The following is a 20486-nucleotide window of genomic DNA, read 5'->3' on the forward strand; positions in this document are numbered from 1 at the left end:
ACCTATCTCAGCATGATTATCAACACCCCCTTTTGCTCTCAAAAGTGACAGCTGGACAGTGGATTATATAGTCATCCAGTGTATGGAAGACATCACATTCCTTCCAGCCGCGTACTTTCCAGATAGACAGAGAGCCTGGTAAAGCTGGAGAGGCCGAGGCTGAGAAAGGGAAGTGACTCGTCCACGCTCATGCGGTGAGTCAGTAGCAGAGCAATTAATGAGAATCCAAGAGCTTTGACTAAGGAGCTACTCACCCCTGACCCCGCCCTGCTCAGGGAGTAGAAAGGACAATAATTGGTTGAAACTGCACACCCGTGCCAAGGTGTGAGTAAAGCAGTGGGGAGAAGACTAGCAACTGAAAATAACTGGAAGAGAAAGGGAATCCCTCAAAATGTGTCAGTTGAGAAGAGAGCACCCACGTGCCTGTGCAGGTGGACTGGCTTTAGGAGACTTGCAAAGGGGCGGGTGCAAAATAATAGTGTGCAACGAGCTGACCCATTATAGTGGGAGCTCAGGAGCTATGGGGTGATGGGCCAACTGGTGAATTAGTCACAAGTGACCACAGGGAGCAGGGAAGCGTGAAGGAGTCAATGCAGACAATCCCAGGAGCCTGCAGGGAGGCAGCAGCAAGCTCCCCGTGCCGCTGGCAGGTGGCACAGGGCTGTTCTGGCAACGTGGGTTCCGAAGGACCCCAGAGCTATAACCAACCTGACCACAGGGTTTGCTTAGTGAGGTGGCTGTTGAGCTGGCTTCTGGAAGAGAAGTGTGACCCGGAGAAAGGGCCAGGACAATGCCTGGCCGGAGCCCAGAGCGAATGAAGGATGTGTGGGGACAGTGGGCAGACAGGCCTGCCTGGAGCAGAAGACTGGTGTGGGGGGAATCGACAAAGAAGGAAGAAAAGAAACAAAGAATGTCTGCCCAGCATCCTCATTTTTTTGGTTTTCTGGGAAAATGGTGAAACTCTTTCTTGCAGGCAACGATTATAGAGGGTGGGAGTAGCAGAGAAACCACAGTGATTTTTTTTTTCCGGAACCAAAAAAATGTTTTCCCCAAACTAAACAAAGTTAGATTGAGAAATTCAACTTGGTACCTTAGGGACCTGGTAGCTTGGTGCTACCCCAAGGCCTGCCTTTCCGCAGGCGCCTGCTTAGGTTTCTGATGGCTGTCTGGGGAGGGATGGGGGCCAGGTCAACTTTTCAAGACCCAAACGGTCATGGTTCTGTTTTTGCAAAGCAGTGTTTTGTCCTCTCCTATGCTGGCGCTTGAGTCCTTTGCCACCTTTCTATGCCACCCCCCTCTTACCTGCCCAGTGACCAGACTCTTCTGCAAAGAAGCTGGGAGGCTGACACTTCAGTGTGGTCCTCCCTTATTTCATGCCCTCAGGGGTGGTGGCTGCTGTATTACCTAAAAGGTGATTTCCCTCAAGATGGGGATTAGCATCATTAAAGAAACAAAGGCATCCTCTAATTACAAGACTAAACTCTTGCCTTCAAAGAGGGCTGGAGGAAAAAGTGGTGCTGGGGCCTGGGTGGTCCTGCTGGTACCACTTCTTTAGTGATTTGATTCACTGAAACCATTCATTTTAGGACTGCCTTTTTTTTTTTTTTTTAACAGAAAGGTAGGACCATGCAACCTTCTTTAGCAAATCGCAGTGATTTTTTAAAAAAGATTTTATCTATTTATCTACTTATGAGAGAGACAGAGAGAGAGGCAGAGACACAGGCAGAGGGAGAAGCAGGCTCCCCATGAGGAGCCTAATGAAGCACTCAATCCCAGGACCCGGGATCACGACTTGAGCCAAAGGCAGACATTTAACCACTTAGCCACCCAGGTGCCCCAATTGCAGTGATTTTTTAAGTAAATAAAAAAATCAGTAGCCCCAGCTATCATCTCCCCTGTCAGATGCAGTGTGTCTGGTGATGGGGAGTATCCCCAGCCTGGGGAAGCAAAAAACAAACAAACAAAAAAAACAGAAAACCACTGCAACTGCTCAGTTGCAATCGTGGAGTCATATTTTTATTTACACGAAATTCTTGTTCTCAACCATCTGATTTTTGTTAACTGCTAGATCTAAATCTCGTCAGGTCTTGGGCCTGCAAACCCCTTTAATTAGCATGCTATCTTAAATTGTTTTTCAATTGGGGTGGCAGTGCTTCTGTTTCTTATCTGGGAAGCTGAAGGCCCTGAGGCCACCTGCACAGTCCCACAGGGATGAAATGTCATCTGCTGGCTCTCCCCACTCCTCTCTCTCCCAGGCCCCTGCTGGGGGCTGAGTCCCAGAAGCCTCGGGTAGAAATCTGGGCCCTGGACGAGCCTGGGGTGCCAGGGAGGCCTCAGTGGGCCCAGCTCCTGCATGAGACATGAGTGGGACAGAGATATTACAGGGAGCTCCTATTCCTGCTCTGGGGCTTCTGGGTTGCCACAGGGTATGGGAGAGCCCAGGTCCTCCTGCTTCTTCTGGAGTGCATAATTGCAAGCATTATCCTGGGGTGGAGGGTGGGGCTTCTCTGTCTCAGACAAGAACCAGGGGCTGGCCTCCAGTCCTGGCACCTTTCAAGTGTGGCCGGGAGGTGCCCTGTGCCTCTCCTAAGCACCCCAGGCAGCTGGCTTGAGTCCTGGACGTTGCAGTCACTGGTGCCATGCCAGGGACCCAGCAGCTGTCTCTGTCTAGGTAGGTAAGGGCTGAATCCCAGCACCAACCTAACTTTTTTCCAAGCGGCCTAGATTGGCCAATTGGAAAGATAATCTTCAGCTCAAACCCAGCCTCTGTCATATCGAAGGAGGGTGGAGGTAAAGATCTCACCAGAGGCCTCCTCTGTCCCTACCCCCCACCAAGCCAAATGGGCTAATGCACAGGGCAAAGTGCCTTCCACCTTCTTAAAGACAGGGCCACATCCATATAAAATCCTACAGTTGTTTACCTTCACAGAGACAAATGATTTATTTCAAATTCCAATTTGCTCATGGCTAGCTCTTCCTGAATAATTTCCAGGATGCTCTATGAAAGCAACTTACACAGTGGCTCTGCCTAATGCATTGACCCAAAAGGGTCCTGTGGCCAAGAACTGCCAAAGGGACATAACAGAGATTTTTCTCAGCCAGGCCCAGGGTGGGGGACCAGGACAATGGGGTGGGGTGGCTCCCACTCAGTACCCAAGGCAGAGCATGCGTCTGCCTTTAGTGAGAAGCTGGACGGTGTGCCTTCTCAGTTTTCTCCCCTTTCCTAAAGCTTCAAATCACTTCTACCCCAATTCTAGGTCACTGTCAGAATAACCATCTACACAGAGTGGTCAATGAGTGAAGGTCAGGTAAAGGTAGCAAGACCTACTGTAAAGTAGCCTAAAGAGGTATTGGAACCATTTGGAAATGGTTGGCCATTTGGAAAAACAAATTAAGCTTAAGCTGATTTTTCCTTTACTCTTTGCTCCCAATAAACTCCTCGAGGATAAAACTTAAAGATAACATTTGAAACCATAAGATTTAACAGTCATGGGTACATTGTTGATCATCTTGGTACAGGAAGTCTTGCCTAGCAAGGAAGCCATAGATTTAAAAACCATAAATTCCATACCATAAAAGCATCTATACTTTTGTGTGACAAAAGCACTTTTGAACAGGGAAATTATTTGCAACATGTAATAGAAACTAATTTCCTTAAATTACCAAGAACTGGTACAAATCAATAAAGAAGAAGCAGAATAACCCAGCAGAAAACTGAGCAAAGAATATAAATGAGCAGTTTAGAAGACAAAGAACACAAATGTCCAACACTTCCACTTGAAATTGAAGACGCACATCCAAGTGATAACAGGACACCATTTTTCACCTACTTGGCAAAGACTGTAAAATTTTATAATAATTACTGCCAGTGAAGATATGTGGAAGAACAGGTATTTGCAAATATTATTACCAGGACTGTCAACTGGTGATCATTTGCCAATTTTAGGATTCTCCTAAGAGCAATTTAGCAATGTCAATCATAATTTTCAATGTACATAATCTTTGATCCAGGAATTCCACTGCTTGAATTTAGCCCACAACTACCTTGGGCAAAATCATAACATGACACACGGGACCAGGATGTACATTGTAGCCTTGTTGGGAATGGCAAAAAAGCTGGGATCCACTGAGCCAGTCAGAAAATAGAACTTTATGAAGAAGTTTTTAGAAAAAGGTTCTAAGTTGATTGGTAGATCTTGATATGAGGGGGGAGGGAGGTCATTGATTTTTTTAATAAGCAGAGAATGAAAGTCAGGCTCTGGACAAGTATTAGCAATATCTGACAAAGTTCTTAAATGGTGCACCTCATTAGCAAAAACTTTTGAGCATATTCCCCAAAATATGTGTTATTTATAAATAGATTCAAAAACCAGATAAAATGAGTGAATTGAAACACAGAAATATAAGCTATCTTTTTTTTCTGCCCCTTCCCTCAAATTATTCTAGGGACTCCCCCCCACCCCCACCCCTTAGGTGTATGTACTTCCTCTAGCTAGAGAGAAGTGGAGTGTAGCACTGTGGCAATTCACATATACGTATACAGATACTTTGACGCTCCTTCCATTGGGAGGTGAGGTCTATGCCTTTTCCCCCTCAAACCGGCAGGCTTCTGTGGCTGTGCTGACCGACAGCATTCGGCAGAAATGACAATATGTGATTCAGGCTCCACGTCATGAGAGATGTCGTTGCTTCTGCCTTGTCTCTAGAACTCTTGTTCATGAAACCTTCAGCCACTAAGTGAGTGGTCAGGCTGCCCTGGGATCACCAAACTAGCATGGAAGGGAGGGCAGCCAGCCAGCCCCCGGTCACCCTGGCCTTTGTCTGGCCATTACTGCAAACAGCACCAAGTCCACCCCACAGCCAAGCCCTTCTCACCTTCCTGACCCTCAGAAACCATGTGAGGGAGATAAGAAAATGCTGTTGTTGCCTTAAGCCTCTGCATTTTGGAGTGATTTGCTACATAGCAATAGGCAACAGGAACAATGATGATCTCAATTTCTCATAGATTGGTGTGTGTGTGTGTGTGTGTGTGTGTGTGTGAACACACTCTATGAAATTTGTATAAATTCAGTCACGCATGCTGTATTTTGCATAATTGTGAGGGGGTAGAGAAGAAACTTCCAGAGTGATTATTTTTGAAGTGGTGGGCTGGGAGGCAGGGAGGTCATCTTTGCTAGAAATTAAATGGTATTGCTCTATCATCACTTGAGTGCTGTGTAATTTTTTTTCCCCTTTGGAATCTTTCAAAATTTTTATCTGGCTTGGGAGGAGACACATTAGCTTTTCCAAATTCTGCATGGTACCAGACTTGGCTAAACAGCAGCAACGTGATTAACACCAACTGAAACTGACTCTAGTAATTGATCGTGTAGCCTCCGAGGTCAGACCACATAAGTCCACATCCCGGCTCCACCATTTCCTGTCCACTCTGAACTTCAATTTCCTCTTCTGTGAAGTGCAAATAATACTAGTACCTCCCTATATTATCTATTGCTACATAAAAAATTATCCCCAAACATAGCAGCTTACAATCATCCTTTATTATCTTGCAATTCCTGTGGGTTATAAATCCAGGCATGGCTGAGCTGGGAGCTTCTGGCTCCAGGTATCTCATGAGATTGCAGTCAATCTGTCATCCAGGGCTGCAGTCCCATCTGAAGGTTTGACTGGGGGAAGCCCCTCTTCCATGTCAGTGTGTGGAAGCTCCTCACTGGCCATTGGCTGGAGATCTCCCTTAGTTCTTGGCCACATAGGCCTCCCTACAGGGCAGCTGAAGAACCCAAGATTAGAAGCCAGTCTTTTTATAACCTCAACTTGAAAGTGACATCCCATGGTTTCTACCACACTGTCCTTTAGAATTGAGTATATAAATCCAGCCCACACCCAAGGGGAGGGAATTATACAAGGATGTGACTGTCAGGAGATGAGTATCATCAGGAGACATCTTAAGAGGCTGCCAACCACAGCACTGGTGGGATGGTCAGGAGGATTAAATGAATTTATGTCCAAATCACACAGCATAGTGTTTGAGACAGCATTTGCTCAGTAAACAGAAGTTCTAATTAATGTTACAGATTCCTGTCTTTAACAGTAAATGCCCAAGTGCCTTTTCTGCAACAAATTTACAGCAAGATTTCAGCGAAGCCCTTTTGCCAATAATGTACTAACTCATCCTTGTTGCTGTTTTCCTGGAACTCACGGAGCAGGACTCCCCTAGGAGCACTCCCTGCCATGATCTGATATGGCTGACCCTCACACAGCTCTAGGTCTCTCATTATGGCTCATCATTTATTCAACCTTTGTGTAGGTATTTAGCACCTACAAGGAGACAGAAGCTCAGGTAGGGACTGGCTGAACTAGGCAGACATAGCTAATACCTTCAAATTATTGAGGGTATCTGGACAGAAATGGCAGCTTCCATCATTCTTGGGGCTCTTAGTCCTGCTAACAGGAGAGGTGTAAACCTACATGATTGCTGGGGGTAAATGGGAGGTTTGTTATTAGTTTTTATGGTCAATTTCTGAACAACTTAATTTATTTAATTAAAACACATTTACTATTTTATATTGATGAAACTTACTGATGCAGTAAGTGTGCTCTCATGCAAGGTAGAGGCAGAGAAGTAAACTTCTTGGCAACCTCATGGGATTAGGTTCACAACATAGGTGACACCGTGGTTTCCTGGGAGACCTAGCCCAAGTCGAGGTGGGCAGAGCTAGGACTCACATGAGTATGACCATCCTCCAGGGTGTTTAACTATTCTTTGTAAGAGCATCTATATAGTCTCAAAAGTATATATTCATGTATTTAGCCACTATTTTTTAAAAATTAGCAGTTGCTACTCTTTAGTGCTCACTATGGCCAATACATTAGACAAAGCAAAGGAGCAGGAAGTATGGACCCATGAAGAGTTTTTTATTTCTTCACAGAGACCAGAGGTGCCTGTAGTGAAAAGCTCAATGTGAGCTCCTCTGCTGAGAGCCAGACATGTCTGGGCACAACAATCAATCTGTGAAAGGATAAAAGGCCAAGGTATCATTCTGGATGACTCTAGGTGTTATGAACAGAACACCTGACAAAGTGGCCTACGCAAAATGACGCCTATCATCTTCGCATAACAAGAAGTCTGGGGACTGAGGAGTTCAAGGACTACTTAGTGAAATTAGAGGCTGGTACCGAGGACCCAGTTTCTTCCCATCTTTTGGTTTCTCCATCCTCAGCACTATTGTCTTATGTCTTCAGGCTTACCTCTTCAGAGATTGCAAGATGGCTGCCCCAGCTCCTGACTTCATGAGCCTTTCATAATCACCCTGAGAAGCAAACAAAGCAGCCACAAATTAGCTGCATGACAGGCCATATTGGATAAATCTGATCTTGTAGAAGAGAGAATCCATAGGTGACAGAATGGGAATGGAGCAATGAATTATCTTATCTCCTTTGTGCTGTATGAATTATGTGCTTCCTTGAAATGAAAATGGATCCTTGGATACTTTTGGGATCCACCTACTTCAAAATTTCAAAGAATGTGTTCTCTCAAGTCATGTTCCTCCAACAAATGTCCTTTTAAGAACAGGAATTGGTATCCAAGAAGACCATCCTAGTGGGCTTGAATCAATCATTGGGAGAAAAGCAAGAATCCAAAAACATTCAACAAGCGGAGAAACAGGGCAAAAGAATATAACTACAAAGCACAAAAGTTCTCAAAACATTTTAGATATTTTCTTCTTACCCATGATTCCCCTTTCTGTGTGGGCCAACAGGAAAAGAAAAAGGAAATCACTTCTATGAGGCACGTCTTCTAGAGTGAGCTGGCCCAAAGTCTTTATGAGATGAGATGGGTGTTAATTCATAATTACATATATAGCAAACAAACCTCACTACAAAGATAACCCCTCCTCTTACCTAAACTCTATGGTCTTAAAATTTACTCATTCAATAAGCAAGTACTTTTTAGCACTTACTCTATGACAAGCATTGTTTTGGGCTCCAGTTTTGTCATGGTGCTCCAATTTTCTCCGTCTAATAATTATATTCAATAAACACTTATCAAAAACCTTCCAGGAATGCAGAGCTATAATCTGTAATCAGGCATACATTCCTGGAAAATGTTGACAAAACCTCTGTTGGCAAGATCAACAACTCAGAAAACTGGGTGTTAGAGTACAAAATAAAAATGGTATTGTGTGTGAGTATTCACACACATGCACATAAATACACATAAATATGCAGACATAAAACAAAAATTCTAAAAAATTACAATTTTGAAACAAGCTCTGTCTATACTAAAGATCTGCTCTCCCTAATCCGCATCAGGCATTTGGTATATATCTGGGGCATCATGATTTTCTGAGGCACTTTCTTCCAACAAATACTATGCTATGTAAACTTTGGGTTTTTTTATGTTTATAAAGTAGTCCTCATTGGCTTGAAATGTAATCTTCTCTCATTCACATTCTCCCTTGTTCTATTCATGCAAATCTCAGCAAAATCTTGTGTGACTGTATTAGTCAGCTTCACTACATAACGAACAACTCCCGAATCTCAGTAATTTACATAAGTAGTTTATTTCTCATTCATGATACATATAGATTTTGGGTCTGCTGTGCCTCTGTCCCATGTTTTTTCTCTTTCCAGGTTGCAGTGGAAGGAGTAGTCCTTATCTGGAACATGCTGTTCTCTTAGAAGGGGTTAGCAGAGCAAGAGACCAAGCTGAACCACAGAATTACATTTAAAGCTTCTGCTTTTAATGGCATGTATCATGTCTATTCACATGTCCTTCAAAGTCAATCATATGATCAAGCCAGACAATGAGCGGGGGAAGCATACTTGACCTATAAGGGGTTCTGACATGGGTTGGCATGTATTATCTTTTTTAAAGGCAAAGGAATAGGGGTGCCTGGCTGGCTCAGTGGAGCACATGACTCTTGATCTTAGGGTTATGAATTTGAACCCCATGTGGGGTGTAGAGATCACTTAAAAAAGTAAAAAATCATAAAACAAAAATAAAAGAGAGGGACACCTTGATGGCTCAGTCAATTGAGCATCTGTCTCTTGGTTTTTGGCTCAGTTCATGATCTCAGGGTTATGGAATTGAGCCTTGTGTCAGACTCTGTGCTCAGCATGGAATCAGCTTCAGATTCTCTCCTCCCTTTGCTCCTCCCCATACTGGTGTGCTTTCTCTCTCTCTCTCTCTCTCTCTCTCTCTACCTCTCCGATAAATAAATAAATAAATAAATAAATAAATAAATAAATAAATAAATCTATCTTTAAAAAAATAAAGGAGAGGGAACAAATAATTGTAAACAATACTATGCTCCACCACAGTTAACTACCTGGCTATTGCCCAAAATACTGAGGAACTTGAGAGCATATATAAATTTTTTTTGGTCTACTTTTCTGTCCATTCATTGAAAAATAGAACAGAGACAGCTCTGCACTTGGCACATATAACCCAGGAGAAAAGAAAGCCATCATTTTCAGGGCACTGAACTAATTGCAGCATTTGGTAAAGGCTCACATATTTTTGAGTTTTCATGAACAAATATAAAACCACATGATCACAACACCAAGGTTGTCAAAGGATCGCTATAGTTTATTCAGCATGATGCTGGCAACTCCACTTCACTAGTGCTCAATTTGTTTTAAAGTTTCTTGGCATTCAAAACCAAAAGAAAGGAAGGGAATGGTGAGTACTCTTGCTCACACTTGTCTGATGCTTCAGGATTTGTCTAGGTTGTTCTTCCACTGCTAAGAGTGGTAGTTGCAGAAATGATTAATACAGCTAAGACAGACATGCTCTACTTGGAGAATCTGAATAAGGATTAGGAGGAGCAGGATAATATTTGTCCTTATATGAGGAGTAAAATTATAGTGTTACATGTGATTCATCATTGTGGGGACCAAAATCATTGCTGGTGTCAATTTCTGCCATTTGCCAGGAGAAACTGGGACCTCATGCCTACCTACCTGCCTCCCCTTTATATTTTTAACCACTTGCTCCATGCCAGACACCATAGGATATTTCACATTTACATATATACACACCTGTTATTTCTACATCTCACTGATTTTTCACTATAACCTGGGATTTATTTGTAGTCATAAAAGATGGCTTATCTTAGATTTCTTGCCATAAAGCTCTTTCCCTTTATATGACTTCATATTTTCTACAGTTAGATTAAAGGACACATTTTATGATGACAAAGCTAAAATGAAGTCTTGCTAAACACTTGCCAAAAAAACAATTAACTAATAAGATGACTACTTCACTCTTCAATCTGTGGTCTATTGAGAAGATAGATGGAGATAGACAAATAATAGATAGAAAGAGAGATAAATAGATAATAGATGAATAGTTCCCCATACCCTCACATTTGGTATAAGAAGTAGAAGGGAAGAAATCAAGGTAAAATAGTGATTTTAGCACTATTTCTTATAGCTGTAGTACCCACTTCAAATTGGAGAGGCTTTTGTCAAACAAACTACCCAAAAATACCCAAGAACTTCCCAACTTTGCCATGCCAATGACCATTTTGAATGTTATCTTTCCTTAAAGAACATGGAGCTTGTTTTGACATGTTTTTTTTTTTTTTTTTTTTTTAATTTATTTATTCAGGCAGAGACACAGGCAGAGGAAGAAGTAGGCTCCATGCAGGGAGCCCGATGTGAGACTCAATCCTGGGACTTCAGGGTCATGCCCTGGGCCAAAGGCAGGAGGTAAACCTCTGAGCCACCCAGGGACCCCCTGTTTTGACATTTTTTTTTTTTAAGATTTTTTATTCATTTATTCACAAGAGACACAGAGAGAGAGAAGCAGAGACACAGGCAGAGGGAGAAGCAGGCTCCTTGCAGGGAGCCCAACGTGGGACTCGATCCCGGGATTCCAGGATCACGTCTTGGGCCAAAGGCAGGCTCTAAACCACTGAGCCACCCAGGGATCCCTGTTATGACATGTTTTTAAAGATGTTATTTATTTATTTGAGAAAGAGAGCACGAACTGGGGGAGAGGCAGAAGGAGAGGGACAAGCAGATTCCCTGTTGAGTGGGGAACCCAATGCAGGGCTTGATCCCAGGACCCTGAAATCATGACCTGAGCTGAAGGCAGATGCATAACCAACTGAGCCACCCTTATTTTGACATTTGTAATAATGTCTAGCATACTAATGGCTAGCAATTATGACCAGTTTTTGGTACTTTGTTACAGTAACCCTAGCAAGCTAATACAGTAGATATTATAAAAGCTCAACTTTGGTTCTGTTTGGGGGAAAAAAAGAACAGTATTACCAATACTTATAATTATGCAGGGGGTGGGGGGCAGGGTGCAACATAGTACAGTGGTTCTATGCTTGCCCTGGTCTGGGCCTGGGTTCAACTTCTTGCTCTATCACTTAACTAACAATGTGGCCTCAGGCAAATTACTTAATCTCTTCGTGTGTCACTCTACATAAATGTAAAGTAGGGTAATAGGACTTATCTCACAAAGTTGTTATGAGTACCAGATGAATTAACGTTTTAAAGCACTGAAAGCAGTCCTTCACACATTGTGACTGATAGATAAATATTAAATAAAGAGATGGGAAAGTACCATGAAATCTGGTTTACAGAATCCTCTTAAATGTTAACACTTAAAAAAAAATTCTAACTGCAAAGTACTCTTGTTTCGTGGAGGAAATACCTGTTAGCAGCATTCAGAGTTCTTATGGGTGTGCTGAGTTTGGCCTTATGTAAGGACGAATGTCTGTAACCAACGAAGGTGCTCTGACGACGGCAAAAGCAAAGTCCCATGCACCTTGACAGCAGTGATTGTGAGTCATTTCTGGTGAGGAGTTCCACATTTGCCAGAGTCTCGACAATTGTTGGCTTTCCCCCCAACATTTGTTGTGATGAGAAACACGAAGGAGAAAGTCCAGCATGTGTGCTGAAAATGTTCACAGGTGCTGTTTGCACATGACTTGCCGCAGAACAGGGGTAAATACTACTTGATTTCTACTGGTAAAACTTTAACAGAAGATAAACTTGCTGACTGCAAAGTGTACCACATGACTGTTCCGTGCATGATAGCTAATATAAACAGTGTTGGGGGAGTGGAGAACTCCTAGGGTCCAGGGACCACTGTGTGGACCTTTCTAGAAGGTCGGCCCAGCCACAATCTGCTGTTTTCCTCAGCCTCCTGAGTTACTTCTGCTCATGGGAGACAACCCAAGGAAGTGAGACAAAATTGTAAATCAGGAGCTTCACACAGTCGAATGTGATGGTTTCTGGTGACTCTTGCTCCCAACCCACTGACTTTTAATACCCATGATGGTTTCTGCCAGAAAATCCTGTCAATGGCCTAGGTTACATTTGTGACCAATAGAATCTTACCAATTGTGACCAATAGAAATGGCCAGTCATAGAAAATGCATCTTAAAGAGCATTGGAGAAAAGAGGAAACTTTCCCCAAAAGGAGATCACACCTGAGTTAGATTTCTGAGAACATTATTTCTCTGTGATCAAACAGTGCCTGTGATACATTGAGAACATTTTTATGAATGTAAAAATCACTGCAGGAGACTTGAAATAGCTTCGTCTCATGTCAGTTCAATCCACAGAGCTATTAAAATTTTCAAAACTTCAGGGCACCGAAGAAATATATGATCTGAATGCAAGCATTTGAGTAACAGCTAACAGGCCTCATATAACCATATAACTGACAGAGCTGGGACTGGGTAGGTCCACAGTATATTATTTATTTTTTATTTACATAGAACTGACCATTGCATAAGCTCACTTACCCAAAAAATAGCTTGGGAGCAGGGACTTTTTTAAAATTAAAACACAACTTGAGAAGTAGTTTTCTTATACGTGTAAGAAGAAGTAGCCTGTAGGTCCTGAGTCAGGAAATATTTATGCTTATCGCACACATAACCTTAACCAGTATAATTTTTTCACTTTCACCTCTCTAGCACTTAGGAAATTAGAAGTAGAAAGGCCTTTTGCTATAGACATACATGCTGACAAAAGGTGATGGTGACAGCCCACAGAAGAGGGAAATAGGAAACTGTGGAAAGCAGACACAAGGGAAACCTGGGTGGCTCAGTGGTTGAACATCTGCCTTTGGCTCAGGGCATTATCCTGGGGTCTTGGGATCTAGTCCTGCATCAGGCTCCCCACAGGGAACCTACTTCTGCCTCTGTCTATGTCTCTGCCTCTCTCTATGTCTCTCGTGAATAAATAAAATCTAAGAAGAAGAAGAAGAAGAAGAAGAAGAAGAAGAAGAAGAAGAAGAAGAAAAGACAAAAAAAAAAGAAGAAAGCAGACACAAGGATTCTAAAAGGCACAGTAATTTGCATCTACTTAGCAGGCAAGCATCCTATCTCAATTGCCTAAGCACATAACTTTGTCCTACAACAGCATTAGAATCGGTTCTCATATGATAACTTTGAGACCAAGAAAAGAGAAAAAAAAGTATTAAATATAAGTTTCCCAGACTCCTTCGGAAAGCAATAGAGATTGAGTTACATTTCAGAAAGTTTTCCACCCAAAACATCTTTTTTTTTCTTCCTTCCTTTTTTTAAAAATAATTTATTTTATTAATTAATTTAGTTAGTTTCTGGTGCTTGGAAGGACAGCCTTCAATCGCTTACAACTCAGCTCTCCAGAATGGCTACTTTCCCAAAGAAGGCTGGGATTGTTACCGTCATTGTTTACCATGTGCCATGTACAGGGGTGTGATTATTACATATTAGGAGATTAGTATTAGTTCATGTCTTTTGAGAATCATCTTGATTCTCCCAAATTTGGATAGGTGAAGCACTGTCTTATTCTTCAAAAGATCTTATTTCTCAAAAGGAGAAGAAATGGGGAAAAGAAATGTGTGGAAGGGATTGTAAGGAGAGGGCATGTCAGAATGCGCATTACACTCTCAGGGCCGTTGGGAGGGAAAAAGAGGTTTTCCTAGAGAACAAACAAAATTTCACTGTCCCATTTATTTTTACTTTTTCCCAGCTCACAGACAGACCTCTAAAACAGCTCACTGTCACCCAATGCCCTTTCAAATGACAAAGAGCTGAAAGAAAAATCGAAGTCATCTCCCCATATGATACGTAAGAAATATCCCATTCTATCTTCCCAAGGGAAAGAAAGCCCCAACCACGGCAGCTCTGAAAGCAAGCCTCATCAGGTGCATCCTCCATTTCTTCCCGTGCACCAAACGTGTGTGCGCTCCCAGGTGCGCGGGTGCGCATCCTTAGGGACGCGGTCCTGCGGGAACCTGGAATCGCTATCAGGGCCACCTTCACTGCCAACCTCCTATCAGCCAGGCACTGGGTCAAGGGGCAACACTAATTATCACTTGACAACAACCCTGCAAGGAAACTTAAGTAAATTTCTTGAAAGACACACTGCTTACGCCCACTGAGATGGGATTTACAAGGGTGCTTATTAATCATTAGGCTATGCCATCTCCTATTGAGGTTTAGACGTTTATCCTTGGAAATGATTCTCTTATCCCAAGGGGCAGGGAAAGGTTCAGGAAAAATAGCCACTTTGTAAAGACCCAGACCGGGCGGTGGACCCTGCTCTCTGCAAGACAAGATTGTGGGGTGTGCCGGAGCCCTTTAACGAGTGGCACACAGCCTCTCTGGGGGACTCAAGGATGGGGGCTGGGAAAGGCTGTGGCTCATGTAGGAAGAAGGCACATCTGAGTGGCTTCTGCAGCACAAAACCACCTGCTTAATGTTTTCCTGTTCACCAAGAGGCTCTCTGGAAAGTGAGTAAGATGTCTACCATCAGATCTACCCTTTACAGTGTGGGGCTCCCTGCAAACAGACCGTATGTGACCCTGAGCCCTGTGCTCAGAGCACAGGCCACTGAAAATCACACAGCAGCCTTCGTTCTGGGGGATGAAGGGCTGCCTCTGCTCCATCCTCAGTGACTCAAAGAAATAGCAAGGCCCAAGAGTCTGATTTTTCAGAGATGGCCAGATTGTGCAGGGATGGCTATGGGGTCCCAGGCCCCTGCTTTCTCCTATTTTGAGGTATTTCCAAAATGCAGATAAAGCAACTGGAAAATAGAAGCTTGCAACCTGGAAAGAGGTGGGGAAAGAGAGGGAAGGAAAGGAGAGTGGAGCTGATCTGGGAAGTCAACGTATCAAACTAATATATGGAGAAATATGGTAACCATTGGTCAGAATATCAAGTTGTCAAAACTAAAACAGAATGCTAAGAAAGTACTAAGCTGTGCAATGCTACAACAGACTGAGCCTCTAGGACCAATGGAGCTTCTGAGACAAGAGGGCAGGCGAGGAAGCAGCCATGACATCCTGCTGCAAACCTACAGACACTTTGCTTCCATGCTCAGCAGGGTCTGGGTCTTAGGCTTGCAAGCAAAGGTTCAACTCCCAGGGAGTCAGCTGGGGCAAATTTGTCCAGCCTTTAGGAACGTCTCATTCCTCAGTGATTTCTGACTTTCTCGAATACCCAGAGTAGGAGCTTCTCACCATCATCCAGCCCCACTGGAGTTGCCCTGGCTCCTGGGGGTGATTCAGTGGCCAGCACAGAGCAAGTGCTCCATAAGCATTGATTGACTGAATGAATGAGTGTGTGCCCTGTAAATATCCGTTCAGCGACTGAGTCTTTATGTATGAAAATCTAGCATTGAATCATAATTCTCCACCTCGCTACATTAAACCCCAAGCACAGTGTCCACGTTTCTGATTCAGGGGGGAGACTATCATTTTAAGGGAAGGTCCATGAGTATCCTAACCTTGGAAGTCAATAGTTAGATATTAAAAGCAATACAGGCTTAGTGTAGAAAAATCTTAAAGGACTTAAAAAATACTACTTAAAATACTTGAAAAACCAGAAATAATCACCTATAATTTCAAATCCTGCCACTTAGAGGTAGTTCACATGTTGGTGTGTTTTTCCAGTTTTTCTCTTTATATATACATGGACATATATAGATATTTAAAATCATTATTATATGGAATATATGATTGTGTATCTGCCCTTTTTTTGAGAGCTACAGATTGGGCATTTTCCATTATAAACAACTATCTTTGAGAGAAGAATTTTAAAATATCCTCACAACATTCTGTCTTATGGATGGACTGTAATTTATTTAGCTTTTTCCCTATTTTTGTACATTGAGCTTGTCTCTCACTTTCCCTACACCACAAATAATGCCAGTTAAACATACATCTTCAAAATTATTCTACACACTTCTGATATATTCTTAAAACAAATATCTAGAGGCAGAATCACCAGGGCAAGAGATATAAACATGTTTAACAGTTCTTGTTACTTAGTTCTTAAAATATTTTAAAAATTTTTCTCTTAAAACATGTAAGGACTATCTAAAGAAAGTCATGGAGAGAAATGATAGGCTTGAGGGTTTTGTTTTTGTTTTGTTTTGTTTGTTTGTTTTTTTAGCCCTATTGCCTCATTTCCTTTAGCCAGGGCCAGTCTAAGTATTTGTCATCTTTAGAGTTTAGAATTCCTCCTGCTTTCATGTTTTTCCCCTGCGTCTGGGGAGCACTCACCCTAGAGATTCCTCTATAATCAATGGTCTGTGTTGCCTTGCCCACATTTGGGGACCTGTGACCTTTGGTTCCAGGGCACTCTGATGAACCCCACATAGAACCAGGAATTTCTCTGTAAGGAGTTGATTTCAAGGCTAGAACACACACTCAAATCAAAGGCTTACTGTCTTTAAAAAGCAAATAAAATATACAAGAAATGCTGATTCCACTGAAATCAAAATCCTCTACTAATAGGCTCTTGACTGCATCTCTACATGCTCTTTCCGGCATTTTAGCTGATATCAGGAATATCTAGAAACATTGTTAGCCACAGAAAAAGTTGTTGATTCCAAAGAAACTCAACAATGGTCATTTCTGAATGTGACATTTGGTTTATGAAATGAAGTTAGGGGCAGTTCAACTTTTACGAAATAAAAAGATTGAGTTTGCTGTTTATATTTAAAAGGCAGCTAGGATTTCTAACTGTATTGTGGTAGCTTTTGCTCCTCTGTTTCTTCTAAAATTCTATTCATGTGAATCATGAATATACTCTTCCTCTCCTCTTTAGGTAAGTTGAATCTTAATTATTATAAGAATACATATATTTTCTTAAATGCTTGATACTTTTTCATGTTCTACTTCCCCTCTTTACATTCTGAAAAATTTATGCAAAACAATTTATTATGTGCCAGTAGAGTCACCAAAAGTATTCTCATATTTCAGGAACTTAGGTATATATACACCTCTGCTGATAAAATCATAGATTACAAGAGAAAAAAATGGAGTTAGCTGGGATCTTGGGATATCAGCCATAACTTACTGATGGGTAAAGAAATCACAGTCCAAGGAAGAGAAAAGGCTGATTACTAACTCTTTGGGTTTGTCATTTAATCAAGGACATGGAATAGGAAAAATAATAGAGCGACTGACTTCTTTACAGCCTTTTACAGTTTATAAAATACACTCATATTCAACATTAAGACATACCTCAGTTCTGGACTTTTAGCAAATGAAACCTCCATACATTCCATTTCCCTCTAGGATCCCATGTGGCTGATTTTATATCTGGTATTTATTTCATTTATTGGTTGTTGCTAGTGATGGTATCTTTCACGTAGAGCCTCAAAAGGCATTTAAGATGAATTCATGCACAAAACAGCAGGTTATCATTTTGAGTGGGCTGGTATTTAAATGGAGAGTAAGCACGTTGTGCCCTAAAAATTAAGAAACTGAGGGGTACCTGGGTGGCTCGGTGTGTTAAGTGTCTTGATCTTGATTTCGGCTCAGGTCATGATCTCAGGGTCCTGACATGGAGCCCCATGTCAGGCGCCATGCTCAGCAGGGAGTCTGCTTGGGATTCTCTCTCACCCTCTCCCTCTGCTCCTCCCTCCACAACTCACATGTTCTCTCTCTCTCTCTCAAATAAATAAATAAAATCTTAAAAAAAAAAAAAGTCAAGAAACTGAGGCCACATCTGAGCAGCAGAATCATAATATCAGTGAGATTTTCAGATCTTTTAGAAAAGGTGTCACGGGTTATGTCTGCCACTTAAAAGTGCCAGGGACCAAAGCAGATCTCAAAGAAGCCCAAGGTTGTGTCTTTCAAGATCTAAGAGTGGGTTTCACCAATGAAGGCATTGGATGTGATCTCTTTGCCACTTATATTTTCACAGAAGAGGATGGTCAATACTTCCATGATGTCATAAAGTAATGCTAATCACTCATCTGGAAAATACTGTCCTATGAATTCGTATTTTCCATGTTTATTGAACACTTCTGGTTTTCAGGCACAGAGGGAGAGATGCAGAGAACAAAGGGCATCCTGCCCTCAAAGTGCCCCCCGGGTCCAGTGGCACATTTGTGCAGCCACCTCTAGAGGAGATATCTCCAATCCTTGGAGAGTTCCACCTCCTCTGCAGAAGGTGGCAGGGTTCATTATGACCACGTGGGATGGCTGTTTGGTGACTTTTTCCTCTGTGTAGTGGGTCTTACAGATTCATGCCTTTACTCTTCAGCAGAGTGTATTCGTGTCCTAGGGCTGCTGTATCAAACTAGCACAACCTGGAGGGCTTGAAACAACAGAATTTTATTCCCAAGGTTCTGGAGGGTAGAAGTTCAAAATCAAAGTGTCAGCAAGGCTATGCTCTCTCTGAAGGCTTGAGGGGAGAATGTGTCCCGCACCTTAGCTCTTAGCTCTTGGAGTAGCTGGCACTCTTTGGCAATTTCTTTGGCTCGTGGACACATAGCTCCAATCTCCATGTCTGGTGTTAAATGGTGTCCTCTCCTGCTCTTCTCTTCTGGTCAGGACAACAATCACATTGGATTAGGCCCATGCTGACCTCAAATCATCTCATCTTCACTTGATTACATCTCCAGAGACCCTACTGGCAAATAAGGTCACATTCACAGTGACCCTGAACTGGGCAACCCCCAAGGTCACCTCACAGGGTTTAGGAACTTTAATGAATCTCTTGGAGGGACATAATTCAACCCATCACAAGGGATCTGATATGTCAATGCCCTCTTCTTAGCAGAGACAATAAAACACACCAGTTACTCTGCTTCAGATGGCAGGTCGCAGCTTCATGTGGCTGGGCTCAATGATAAACCAGAAGCATCGGGTGCCTTAGCTCTAGAGTGGGCCACAGATAGTGAAAATAATGTGGCATGTGTTTTGGGGAACAAAAGGACAGAGGAGACAAAAGTAGACCTTCGAATAAGTGACATTTCATGTGTCCCTCTCTCTTCCATCTTTATGTGTCCATAGCATATTATTCTTCATCCTAATATCTCTCTCTCCTTGTTCCAGTGAAGTAACAAATAGAGGAAGAGTGCCGAGCTCCCGCTGTAAATTAGGTGCCATTCAGCACCCGCATTCGTCTGGATAACTGTGCCAGCTCTGCCTGAAGCAGCAAATCACACATCAAGTTTCCATTCCAATCCTTTGTATTGGAAGCCTTTCCCCCCCTAATGGATGCACAGTTGTAAAGAACCCAGTTTGGCCTGCAGCACTGTTCCACTGGCATCAGTTGGACTGTTGGCAAATAATAACCCCAACTGGCAGAACCCAAAATAGCCAGCCCTCTGGACTGCTCACCTGTCCTACAGCCCTTGAGTAGAGGCAAACAGCACGTGTAGGCGGCCTTCCTTCATTCCGGCCCTGCTCTTGCTCCTCACAAGGGGCTTTTCTGTTGACCTGTGTGGTGCTTTGCTTGACCCAAACTCATAAATGGAGAATTGTGGTGGACCCAATGCCTTCACAGAGGGTGTGATCAGAAAAACACTGCATTCCCCAGATAAAAGGTGGTGTTCTGTAGAAAAGGCTTCCCGGTGGTTAGTTTCCTCAGGGGAGAGGCAGGAAGATTTCTGCTCCAGGCTGTAGGAAAAATGATGGTCTTTTATTGCCACTAGAAATTGTTAGCAAGCTTCTGATAGCAGGTGGCACTTTGTTGTGTGTTGTAATACCACTTTGACCTTAGTCCCTACTACCTAATATGAATGGCAAAGGAAGACAGTGTATTAAGAACATTTAGGCAAACAAACAGATATGTTTTAAAATCTTTAGATGGCGTGCAAGCAAAGGGACTGTATGCAAATTCTGGGAAATGAATACAAGTCCTAAGAGGTCCTTTGGGGGAAGAAGGACCATCCTCCTTCTAACTGGAGAAAATATCGTAGAGGAATTCTTTTTTTAAGTCTTTACATCCTCATTCATTTAGTAACAAATCAAGTGTATGGTCAAAACTCTCAGTTGCAAGTGACAGAAATACAACTCACATAAAAGGTAATGTGTACACAGAAAAATTCAGGAGTAGGCTTTCAGGTACAGTTGGTTCCAGCCAGTCAAACAGTATCTTCAGGAACATACTTCCAGCCTTTCAGCTTTGCCTTCTCTTTCTTGACTTCGTCCTCAAACAGGGACTCCCTGTTTTTTGATAGGGTGTCCCACAGAAGCTCTAGGCTAACTTTCCATCAGTTTAATCACT

General features: G+C 42.5%; 1 long non-coding RNA gene across 1 annotated transcript; it reads right to left on the bottom strand.

Moving 5' to 3' along the window:
* Positions 1-5518: 5518 nt before the first annotated feature.
* Positions 5519-12335, bottom strand: LOC140631778 (uncharacterized). The gene is made up of 3 exons (XR_012029296.1): positions 11675-12335; positions 7249-7310; positions 5519-5770 (listed from the first exon to the last, which is right to left on the bottom strand). It is a non-coding gene; the product is annotated as an uncharacterized lncRNA (long non-coding RNA).
* Positions 12336-20486: the final 8151 nt, after the last annotated feature.

The sequence above is a fragment of the Canis lupus genome, chromosome 4, assembly GCF_048164855.1.
Source record: "Canis lupus baileyi chromosome 4, mCanLup2.hap1, whole genome shotgun sequence".
Lineage (NCBI taxonomy): Eukaryota > Metazoa > Chordata > Mammalia > Carnivora > Canidae > Canis > Canis lupus.